This window comes from Eubalaena glacialis, chromosome 4 (assembly GCF_028564815.1).
Source record: "Eubalaena glacialis isolate mEubGla1 chromosome 4, mEubGla1.1.hap2.+ XY, whole genome shotgun sequence".
NCBI classification, from domain to species: Eukaryota; Metazoa; Chordata; class Mammalia; order Artiodactyla; family Balaenidae; genus Eubalaena; species Eubalaena glacialis.
The window spans coordinates 26,978,625-26,991,814 of NC_083719.1; positions in this window are offsets into that span (position 1 = coordinate 26,978,625).

Here is a 13,190-nt window from a genome sequence, read left to right on the forward strand (position 1 = left end):
AGAAATCATCACTAACTCCAGGACATTTTCATCATCCACCAAAGAAACATTATACCCAGTTAGCAGTCACTTTAATTATCTCTTGAATGAATAACCTTCGTCTGAAAATGGCTGAGAATATCTGGCTCATAGGACTCACTCAGTATTTATTGATTTTATTGGCACCTACCATAGAGTTAAAGAACAGCCCTTGTTTATTCAACAATTCGATAACCTAATTTAGTGTGTGTGTGTGTGTGTGTATAATCACAAGCATCCCACATTTAAGCTCAGGAAATCAGATTCTCTCACACCAGAATAATAAAAAGACAAAATAGTAACAACAGCCATAATGATGTTGATAGTAATCCTGGCTGTGTATTGAAGACTACATGAGGAAGGTGTTGTGATGCTGTGAGGCTTCGGGGCTCTCCTCCTCCGCGTCGGGGAGACAATTCCCCAGGGAGGTTGCAAGGAAGAGCTCCAGTTTCTAGATTCTTCTCACCTGCACTGACCTCCTTCTTATTCTCCTGCTGGCAGTCACTGCAGCTCTTGTGGCTGCAAGAGAAGAAACGGAACCAGTATTCAGGAGGGTACCTCGAAAGCTCTTCAACTGTATTAATCTTTCACTTCAGAACATTTTATAAATAGCTCTGTTTTGGGCACACACAAAGAAGGGCAAGTCAAAGTGAAAATAGCCTACTTCTTCTTCTTAGCTAAGAATGCTTACTTTCCACACCTGTCAGACTGGACAGAATGTGTCACTGGGGGAGTTTGCTTGATTCTGTTCAGAGTGACAGCTGCAGAAGCAGATGCATTTTTGCTACTTTACATTCTTAAAGAAAGGTCATCCTGGAAAACAGCCCGATTTAGTGTTTATGTTACCCTGCTCTGGTGATGGTTCCAAAAGGTTAATCACTGTACTATACTTATTTTGGAGACGGTTCATTGCTCTTATTTCGAAACAGCCCAGTTCTCTTTTGCACCTGCTGTGGCTACCAGGGCATCGTTCCGGTGTGGGTCCTTCCTTAAAAGTGCGAGCTGCTGTCACCTTAGAAGGAGCAAGAAATACTGTGCACTGCATGGAAATTGAAATATAGGCATACCTCAGAGAGATTTCGCGTTCAGTTCCAGACCATAGCAATAAAGCGAGTCATGTGAATATTTTGGTTTCCCAGTGCATATAAAAGTTATGTTTACACTACACTGTAGTCTATTAAGTGTGCAATAGCATTATGTCTAAAAAAGCAATGCACATACCTTAATTTAAAATACTTTATTGCTAAAAAATGCTAACCATCTGAACCTTCAGCAAGTCGTAATCTTTTTGCTGGTGGAGGGTTTGAAATATTGTGAGAATTACCAAAATGTGACACAGAGACATAAAGTGAGCAAATGTTGTTAGAAAATGGCACCAATAGACTTGCTCAATGCAGGGTTACCACAAACCTTCAATGTGTAAGAAATGCAATATGTACAAAGCACAATAAAGCAAAGTACAATTAAACTGTTTACGCCCGTAGTTCCATTATCTTAACACCTGATGCCTGAGAATGAACAGATACAACAAAGAAAACTTTAATTGTGGATGTGACCAATCTAATGGCAAAACATTAAAAAAAAAGGAACAATCAAAATAAAACTTACACACCAGACAAAGAAGCAAAAGTGAAAATAAAAACAGCCCATGGTGGATCCAGCCAACTGGTTACACAGTTGTCTGAAATCACACGGAATATCTCCTCTGACCGTTGACAGAGCAGGAAATTGAGGCTTAAAGGGGTGAAATGACTTGCCCTATCCCTTTTCTGGTCAATATCACTTTTGGCCTCTGGACTCGGCTCTTTAGCATTTTTCTGTCACTCTATACAGCTCCACATGTATCAATTCTGAGTGACAATAACACAGAGTTTGGGTACTTGTAACCCTTCTTACCTTGAATTCAGCTAGCTTAGTACTTATATTCAGCTGATGAAGTCTGGAGCAGCCCTGAGCAGGTTTGGGAATCAGGTGGCAATAAAAACCCTCCTTGGTATCATGGACTATGGGTTATGCTTGATATTTGGGCAGAAGCAATTGAGATCTAACTCCAGCACCTTTGTTCACCAGCTGCATGATGCTGGTGTTTACGTGTCCTAGAGTTGCCAAAAACAAATTACACAAACTTCGTGTCTTAAAGTAACAAACATTTATTCTCTCACAGTTCTGGAGGCTAGAAGGCTGAAAGCCAAAATCAAGGTGTCGGCAGAGCCATGCTACCTCTGAAGCCTTCAGGGAAGAATCATTCCTTGCCTCTTCCAGCTTCTGGTTACTTCTAGCAATCCTTGGTGTTCCTTGACTTGTAGATGTTTTATTCCAATCTCTGCTTCGGTTGTCACAGGGCTTTCTTCTCCATGTCTCTATATCCAAATTTCCTTCTCCTTTTTCTTATAAAGGCACCAGTCATTGGACTTACCTAATTTAGGATGATTTAATCTTAACTTGGTTACATGTGCAAAGACCCTATTTCCAGATGAGGGCACATTAACAGGTACTGGGAGTTAAGACTTGAACACGTGCTTTTTGGGGACACAACTCAACCCACAAACTTGGGTAACTCCTTTTGCCAACCTGTCTGCCTTTCCTTTCTTTGTATAAGGGGATAAAATACCATCCTTCCCGGGGCTGATGTGAACACTCAATGAGATAACGTGTAATGTGCCTGGCACATAGTAGGTGCTTTATCAATGACACCAACTTCCCATCAGGCCTCTTTGTTCCTAGAGTCAAGCTCCATGACTAACACATAGAAGGTACTCAGTAAGTTTACTAGTGTTTGGTTTTTCAGATCAGAGCCGTTAATTCCTGGTAGACTAGGCACCAGAGGGCCTGAAGAAGGACCAGCCATTCATTCTCTAAGTGTCTCTTCACAAAGCATGACTCTCCTAGTCCCTCTTGGAGAATTGCTGTTGAGACACATTTTCTGGTTCTACATCCTTTCTACATCAGATCACAATGGAATATGATCCTTTTTGCAAATCTAAGGTTCTGCTTGGATTTAGCAGCAACACTTTGATATTATATGATGAGGAAGAAATCTCCACTTTCTGTGTAGAGTTGACACAAAGACATTTGCACTATTGAGTTAGGGCTCCTAATTTGGCTTTATAGGTGAGTCTAGGTTTAGAATACTAAAGAATTAATTTAAATTGCATAAATTTTAAAATTGCATAAATGACCTAAAGAAATGTGAATTAGTATAGTGTTTAAAATGGGCAAATTTTATTAGAGAACTGTCCTGGAGAAGAACTGTTCAAATTCATAGATGAAATATCTCATTTTAAAAAAAGATCTACATCTTCAGAGCAAAGAAATTAGTAGTCTGAGTAATGAGTAATCTGCTAATATTTTAGCAGAATCTAATATGGTAAGATGTCTCTAGAAGTTCGTTTGGAGGCAAATTTTAAGCAGCAACTAAAAACAAGGAAAAGCAGAAAAGTAAATAGTGGACTAATAGAAAGGAGAATTGTTGAGGAATTTGTTTCATAATTATGATAGTTGATGTTCTTTTAGAGAATACATTTAAAAAATTATCTGGGGAGAAATTATTTACCAATGTTTTTTAAACCATTTAAAATAGCTTTTTATTTATATTATTTATCTAAAATTTTTAAAAATTTAAAATTTATTTTATTGAAATATAGTTGATATACAGTGTTGTGTTAATTTCTACTGCACAGTAAACTGATTTAGTTATACATATATACATTCTTTTTCATATTCCTTTCCATTATGGTTCATCTGAGGATATTGAATATAGTTCCTTGTGCTATACAGTAGGACCTTGCTGTGTATCCATTCTATATATAATAGTTTGCATCTGCTAACCCCAAACCCCCAATACATCCCTCCCCCACCCCTACTCCCCCTTGGCAACCACAAAAGTCTGTTCTCTATGTCTGTGAGTCTGTTTCTGTTTTGTAGATAAGTTCATTTGTGTCATATTTTAGATTCCACATATAAGTGATATCTTATGGTATTTGTCTTTCTCCTTCTGACTTACTTCACTTAGTATGATAATCTCTAGGTCCATCCGTGTTGCTGCAAATGGCATTATTTCTAGAATAGCCTTCTAAATAGGGTGAGAAAAATCATTCATGTTTTTCGTCAAAAATAGTTAAAACAGAGATGATGGTGCTGATTTCTTCACCTTGCTATGTCCCTCTGTGTGTAGGTCCATGTTTTCCTAATTGGTTCTATATCCCAGTCTGACTTAGTTAGACATACTTATACTTGACTTTCCAAATTCAGCATCATTGGGGATATAAAGCCTAGATCCTACTGTGGAAGAACAAAACTATTTAGGTCTTGCAGTCTAGGCCTGGTAATCTAGCAGAAGTCTCTGAGGGATAAGGATGTCCCTGTAAGGTGTTACTAAAAAGTAGGCCTTTTTAAAAACAGAGACACGAGAAGCTATACACTTGTCTTGCTTGATTAAACGTAGCTAAATTTTTGAAACTAAAAATAATAAGCTGATTTTTTCGAACAACACATGTTTACTAAAGAGACAGTGATGTGAAAAGACCACAGTTCTGAATGAGATAAAGTGGCATTGTCATCTTGACCCTGGGCTGTTGGTTTCTGTGATGGTCCAGAGTCAGATATCCTATGTAGCTATCCTGAACTCCAGTATTCTGAGGTGTTGTCAGATTGGGTTTTTTTGAGTTTTCTCAACACAGGCATCATTCAGCCCTGAGGTCTCGGGTTATGTGGCTTTGCAGGGCTGTTGGTGGATTGAGTTCATGTTTCAGCAGAGACCATGACAGTATTTGATTGTCTTTTTAATCACTGTTCCTAACTTGTTGGCTGATATAGTTCATGCTGTGCTTCTGGACAGTCTCCTTAGGGATGTGATGGTTACCCAGCCAGGTGAATCTTAGCGTTGGGCCCCAGCTAAAGAGGAGAATGCTTGGATTAGATTTTCATATTGGTTTCATTGACTGTCACAGGCATTGCAACAGAGGATGCATGTTAAGTTTTGAGGACTCCAAAAAGTTTACCTAAGCAAGATGACATCTAAATGGACTGTCCTCCACGGTAAACCATTGGGAGGTTGTTGAAACACTGATAACACATTTACAATCACCTTTTTTTTTTTTTGAATTGCCAGCAGGGCCATTAATGATCCATATAAAAATATCATTTTGTGAATGTCTTAATTACTTGTATTACTGATCATGGATCTGAGAAATTTTTTTGCTGTTTACAAATATAAATTGACCTCAAAAGCTAAAGATTTCCTGTCACAAGTGACATATAAAAAACTATGCCTCAAGCTCTGACAGCTATTCTTAAAACAGAGTTCTAAAATTAACTTTGACCAATGTCAGAGTCATTGCGATGATTATATAGCTTCCAAGAAGATGACTTTTGAAGGGGAAAACACTCAGTTGGATGTAAGTTATGGCATATTTTCTAGAAACTAATTATATTGTTTTATTGAACATTAAAGAAGTCAGGTATAGATATTAAGATGAGTTATGCTATTCACCTAGTAAAAATGGTATGTTTATTTTTGCCATTATACAATGCATTCTTCTATAAAAGGTGACAATGAAAGTTGGATCTAATGAAAGTTGGATCTAAGGATAGCTCTACTACCAAGTTCAGAAAATTCACCCTAGGGGAAAAATGCTTAGCAGTTTGTATTTAAATAGCTTTCTTAAATATATTCCTGTTACTCATTGCATATGACCTTACATATAATTCATGTTTATTTATAATTACTTGAGTGAGAAGGAGTATTAAACTTTTGGAATTACAAATTATTAACTTTAATAAGTGTATTATGAAAGTTAATTTCAGCAGATACATAGAAGGCCTGCAGCAGCTTGTTTGATAAGAAGGGAATTTTAGTGAGTAGGTCTTAGCCCTGCCTGTTCAGGAGCAAATACAACCCTTCCTTCTCCTGCCTCATTCATATCATCTTGTTCATTTTGGTCTTCAGATGACCAGCATTGCCTATAGCTGCTGACAGAGGAATTTTGCTCTCTTTGCTTTTGATTGCTATGGCCCATTGAGTTGAATTGTTATGTCCCATTGAAGCCAAGCCCACATAACACCAGGTAAATATTCTTGCTGGTTCCTCCTTCCCATTCTGTCTCTAGGCCTAACTCTCCAGACTTTTAGCAGGATAGGAAAGGGAGATAAGAAACTACTTTTCCCATCTCCTTTAAAGCCTGTGAAACATGACTTTTTTCCCTTAGCTTTTGCTCACTTCACTGTGTCTGAGGAATGTAAATCATACCCTGCAAAGATAGATGCTTCCTTTTTACCACCCCCTTTACATTGTACCTCTCCCTTCCCAACTCTTGAGGAGGGATGCCCAGGGCTCCCTGTCATTTGTTTTCCCATTTGCATGTAAGATCCAGTTGGCCCCATCCTAGGTGTTCCCAAGACCTTTAGACTTCCAGAGCCACCAATCCTTTAATATTCAAATGGAATGATTGTTGTTTCCACCTCATGTGCCATGGGACCTCCAGCATTCTCCCTTAGTTTTCCAAAATTTTTTTGGAGAGAGTTAAGATCTGGTCATTTGGTGCTGTGGTCTGCTTCCCTGTTTTAGCCTAAGTGAGGGGCTGCTGGCCTCCCCCTGTGCCCACCCTATCCCTCGCACACAACACTGCCCCTCTTCCTTTATTTCTTGTTCTCTCCTCTTTGTATGTTTCAGGTGTCGCTCTCATGTTACAAACTCAGGCTGAAGAGAAAGGTGACTTTCTTAATTTTTCTATGATTGTGTCTCGTGATCACCATTCTATCCAGTCAGAAGCTTCATCTTAGCCCATTTCAGGTTAAACTCATGATTTATCCCCTTCTGTCTTTCTCCCCTTTAAATTCTGGGCAGGGGTGGGGTGGGCTTAGATGGTGTCAGAGCTTCGAGGGTGGTGGTGGGGTGTGGCCTTTCTTCCCCCATCTGTTCACACAGGTCTTCACTTGAGTTTATCTTGTCTGGTTTTGTCCCTCTTACTTCTTCACCCTGGCATTTGTTGAGATGTTCTTTGTTCTGTTCACTCTCTTCAGATCAAGGCTGGTGAGATCTCCTTGCCCTGACTGCAAAGCCTCCGGGTCTGCTGCTTGTCGGTGCCACATCTTTGCTACTCTTGGCCAGTGAGGAAGGTGTTCTGCTGAGTCCTGCAGCACCCTGAGGAGTCCCAGGATTCAGTGAGGCTGCCTTAGGCTTGCCATCCTTGACGTGTCACATAGACATCTCTACCCACACCCTGGGGGTGCAGAGGACCTCTAAGAGGGTGCCCATCTGGAAAGCAAGGCACAGGTTCGCTTTGCTCCCAATCCCCAAACTCTGCGGGGATCTTCCCCAGGGCTGGTCTGGGGACAGGGAGCAGAGATGTTTTTCTTTTCTTTTTTAAAATATTTATTTATTTTTGGCTGCATTGGGTCTTCGTTGCTGTGTGTGGGCTTTCTCTAGTTACAGCCAGCGGGGGCTACTCTTCATTGTGGTGTGCGGGCTTCTCATTGCGGTGGCTTCTCTTGTTGCGGAGCACGGGTTCTAGGCGCACGCCCTTCAGTAGTTGCAGCACATGGGCTCAGTAGCTGTGGCTCGCGGGCTCTAGAGCATAGTCTCAGTAGTTGTGGTGCACAGGCTTATTTGCTCCGCAGCATGTGGGATCTTCCCAGACCAGGGCTCGAACCTGTATCCTCTGCATTGGCAGGAGGATTCTTAACCACTGCGCCACCAGGGAAGTCCAGAGCTGCTTTTCAAAGGCACTAAAGAAAAGTTTCATTTCTCTTCTCTCTGACTTTCCCTTTCCCTAGTCCAAAGATTAGGGAAAATCTCGAAGTGGGAGTAGGGGCAGAAAGAATAGAATTTGACTAATTACATATTATTTAAAATCTATAATTTATGCCTGGAATCCTAAGATTTTAAACGCCAAAAGCCAAGAATCTGACCCCTTTGCTCTGCTCCGACATCCTTCTCTTTGTGTAATGCTGGAGCTGAGAATGTGGGGATGTGGGAGGAGGAAGGTCAGAAAGGAGGAAGTGCTGGAAATGGAGCCACAATGGGTAAGGTTTCAAAATAATATCCTGCTGCTTGTATAAATCTTTTTCTGAACTTTTGGGAGAAATGAGTAATGGAGGGTGTTAACGGCGCGGTGAAGGGCAGGGAGCCACTTAAAAGTCCCTCCAGCCTCTCCAGGTCTCCAGGAATTTCTTGCTAGCTGTCTCTTCCTCAAGTTCTGCTCTTTCACAGTTCCTGAGCTGTTTCCCTCACTCTTTTTCTTCTCCTCCCATCTCCCCAAGCCGCCTCCCTTTCTGGTCTACCTACAGATACTCCAAGTTCAATTCATTTTCTTAGCCTCCTTTTTGTATTATTCACTGCTTCCAGACCCAGGCCTGGACGGGGTGGGGATGCGGGGGAGTCCTTTCACATCCAAAGATTCCCTCTAGGAATTTTCTGTAAAAGGAGCAACTCCCCATCCTCATCCTCTGCAAATGCATGTGAATTATGCTTCCCTCTTATTTGAAAGCAACTGCAGTTCCATTTTGCTGTAAATAAAATTTCCCCTTTCTCTTTCACTCAAATGTAAACATTTGTTTTTGTTTATTTTTTGAATTATATTTACTTAAAAGTAATGGAAGTCACTTCTGAACAAAGATTTGCTAATAGTTTCACCAGGAACCACAACCCAGGAAAACGGAGCCAACTAAATTTGCATGCAGAGCATCACATCTCCCTGCTTCTAAAAATTCATACTTCCTTAACCGTTCTCCACCTCCTGGGGCTCAGAGAATTGAAACCCAAACCTACCACAGGCACACCGCCCAGTTCCCTCAGTGACACAGAAACTGAATGAAAACTGCTGTTAAAGGGGCAAGGGATGGAGGCGCCGAGGACGCTATATTCATTTACGTGTTCTTGGTTTACCTTGAATGTTAAGCATGATTTTGAAGTGGGCCAGATATGTCACCCTAAAATATGCCTTAAAATTGATATCAACGTTATTTTAAGCTAAAGGCACTTTAAAAACCAGCACGTACAAGAAGGATACTCTGATCCTCCCTCCCCTTTTTCTTTCTAAAAGCAGGGGATAAAACCCTCATATGGAAGATGTCTTTCCCATACCAGAAGGAAAGTAGCCTACCTGTCATCAAGCCTGGAAATTGAGACTGAGAAAATTCGTACAAATAGACCTTGTTCAAATAATTCTTATCTTCCTTTAGCCTCTCCGCATAATTTAGTTACTTTGCCACAATTACCACTAATTCAACCTAGTATAAAAGCATCTAGATTTTGCCACTTCCTTGGGTCTTCATTTCCTTTTGAGGGTTTCTGTGTCATATAAATCGTATGCTAAATAAATGTGTATGCTGCCCTCTAGTTTATTTATCTTTATTTAATTCTCAGGCCCAGTGAAGACCCTAAGAGGGTGGAGGTAAACTTTTGGCTCTCCTACAATTTCTTTAGGTAGGTGCGTGTGTGAGAGAGGGGTGAAGGTGTGCAGGGGCCCGAGCCAGCAGACCAGCTCAATGTTTATTTTCATGGCCTTTTTCTTCCCTCTTTCTTAACTTCATTTTTTTAAAAAATTTAATTAATTAATTAATTTATGGCTGTGTTGGGTCTTCGTTTCTGTGCGAGGGCTTTCTCTAGTTGCGGCAAGCGGGGGCCACTCTTCATCGCGGTGCGTGGGCCTCTCACTATCGCGGCCTCTCTTGTTGCGGAGCACAGGCTCCAGACGCGCAGGCTCAGTAATTGTGGCGCATGGGCCCAGTTGCTCCGCGGCATGTGGGATCTTCCCAGACCAGGGCTTGAACCCGTGTCCCCTGCATTGGCAGGCAGATTCTCAACCACTGCGCCACCAGGGAAGCCCCTCCTTCATTTTTTTAATTGAAGTATAGTTGATTTACGATGTTGGGCCAGTCTCTGCTGTACAGCAGCAAATGACTCAGTTATACACATATAGACATTCTTTTTTTTCATATGCTTTTCCATTATGGTTTATCACAGGATATTGAATATAGTTCCCTGTGCTATACAGTAGGACCTTGCTGTTTATCCATCCTATATATAATAGTTTACATCTGCTTATGGTTACTTTATTTCATTATGATTCAGAGTTTCGCAAAATATGTTTTTTAAGGAATTAATTTGTATTTTTGTCTGCATTTATTCTTTTAAAAGTCAAATAGCACTAGAGGGGGAAAGAGTCTGGGGAAGGATGTTTTCACATTAATGTTCAGACTTCGACTCAGTCTCCTGCAAGTCTATTTGCCCCTCTATCTCTTCACACATACCATCCCCTCTCCGATTTTTCCAGAAAAGATACAACTCCCTTTCTCCTGTGAGGGTGGGGTGGATGGGCACCATGGATCTAATTGCTCCCTATGTAGACTCAGTTGTTCACCTTTTAATTCACCCACATCCCCTGCACCTCCCAGACTTCCGTGGTGCCTCGTGTTTGTATTCTGAGCTTCTCAGCATTCTGCTTCTACTTTGCCAAATCCCTAACCATCCCTCTACCTGCTGTTTCTCTTCCTATTTTGGGCTTCTGCACCACATACATTTACTGCTGTAGTGGCCATGAGAAGGCTCTTTTTGTATCTCCCACTGCCGGGAGTGAGATTGATCCAGGGCGTGGTGGTCACCACTGAACACTGTTTTTACCAAGTGTTGTCCTGCTGGGGTCCACGGCCTCCTCTCTCTCCTGGGTACGGAGTCCTCTCTTGTTGCACACTGGAGCCTAGGAATTTATTTTTGGTGGCCGCCTTGAGCCCACACAATTCCACAGCTGTGCGCAATAATCAGTGGTAAAGAAGGAAGGTTGCCTCACTCCTCTCTGCATTCAGGCAAATGGGTTTCAGAGCAGAGTTACTTGGACCTAGCGGTTTAAGTTTAGAAGAACAGATCCTTCTTTCCCTTATTACTCCCAGTGCTCCCTCTGTTGGACCCACACATGTGCACAGACATCTCAGCTGGGGCCAAGTCCAAATAAAAGTCACTTTGATATTGTAGGAATGTGTCACGTCTTACCAGGGCAGTTAGAGCAAACTCCTCTACAGTGTTCTAGCTTCCAGCGCTTCCTTCTGTTTTCAACCTGTCAGGGAGGGGAAATGTTCCCCCTGCCCCTCTTCGTTCTTCTGGCTGGTCTAATAATTAACTTGACACAAGACGGATTAACAGGAGAAAAATTTAATTTGTATGTATGGGAGCTCATGGAACATGAGACTCAAATAAGTGACAAAAGCAGGAAAATTTTTATACTTTTTAGACAGAGGAACAATAAATTTGTGAAGAATTGACAAGACAAAACGTTTGTACTTGGGGTAGTAAATTAGTAAAGAAGTAACAAGGTTTGTTTACACAGGCTTCTTGGCCTTAAAGTCCCTGTCTCTGGTGATAAGGATGTTTCTCTATTTCCTGGTACAGGGAGGGTACCTTTCACATGGGAGGTTTACTTCCTGCTTTCAAGGGGACAAAGAGGGTCAGAATGTCCTTCTTTTTTTTTTTATAAATTTATTTATTCATTTATTTTTTGGCTGCGCTGGGTCTTCGTTGCTACGCGTGGGCTTTCTCTAGTTGTGGCGAGCGGGGGCTACTCTTCATTGCAGTGCACGGGCTTCTCATTGCGGTGGCTTCTCTTGTTGCGGAGCACGGGCTCTAGGCGCACGGGCTTCAGTAGTTGTGGCACATGGGCTCAGTATTTGTGGCATGTGGGTTCAGTAGTTATGGCTCATGTGCTCTAGAGTACAGGTTCAGTAGTTGTAGTACACGGGCTTAGTTGCTCTGCGGCATGTGGGATCTTCCCGGACCAGGGCTCGAACCTGTGTCCCCTGCATTGGCAGGTGGATTCCTAACCACTGCGCCACCAGGGAAATCCCTGAATGTCCTTCTTATATCTGCTGTTTCTTAAGTAATTTTAATTCAAAATAATCGATGGGCCAAAGTGGCATATTTTGGGGCTGACTGCAATCTTTATATCATCCAAGACATGCCACACTCATTCTCTTCTTTTTCACATGGGATAAAATCCAAACTCCTTGGACTTCATTTAGGGCCCTTCACCATCTGGCTTCACCCACTTTTCCAGATGAATCTCCTACTCTTCCTCTATGCCAGCTCTCTACACTGACAGAATTGACTGCTCATAGCCTCTCAATGTGTCTTACTCATTTTGTGGTCATACCTAGCTCAGAGTTTTCCTCTTTTCCCACTCCAAATGTTCTCATCTCCCCAGGTCAAGATTAAGGCTGTTCTCTTCAAAGCATCCTCAGTGTATTCCAATTCACAGGTCCAGCTCTCTGTGAAGCATTTGATAGCATTTATGGTTATAGCTTTCATTTGACAATTATATGGAGTCTTGCACTATTTCATGTATAGTGATACCTCAAAAAACAAATTCTCGGCTGACATAGATCTATTCATCTGAGCACAGACCCAGCTGGAGGGAAGCTGCGGGATTCCTTGGTGCTAATTAGTAGTAGTAATAGGTGAGGAGGAAGAGGCAGTGATAGGTGAGGAGGCGCTGTCTTGGATCTTGGAGAAAGGCCAGAACTGGGCTCCTGTAACTCTGCAAAGCCAGCGCTTCCTGGGGCTTGGGCAGCCCTGGCACTGAGCCTAGGGAGCTGCTGTGTGGGCTCCACCTCTGTACAGCCCATGGTCTCCAGTGGAGTTCTACATCAAGAGAATTTTCCATTCTTTAGACTCATCTTAACCCTAGGGTCTTTGCACAGCTGCTTTCTCTGCTTAGAACCCCCAGCACCCAAATTTTACCCTGGCTGCTCTTTTCATTAGGGTCCTTGCCCGAATACTCCCACTTCATCCCTTTCAGATCTCAATTAACCTCATCCCAACACTCTTTACTGCATCATCCTGTTTTTCTTTTATTTTTTATAGCACTTATCTGAAATTACCAACTCTATTTAATTCTTTACTTGCTATTGTCTGCTCCATGAGTTTACAGTGACCCTGTCAGTCTTGTTCATTCTTGAATTCCCAGCACTTAGAGCAGCACTGGCGTATAGTAGGTGCTGAATACATTGTTTATGAAATGAGTGAATAAACTGGGGAAGGACCTTTGGGCAGTTTCCTACACTTGAGTAAAGAGAGTTGTAGCTCTTTCTTGGAAGATAGGGAGAGGAGGTTGTGAGTCACATGACTCCAACCAGTGCCCTGAACTCTGTCCTTTCTCATCCAGCATCCAGATTTCGAGAGAGAA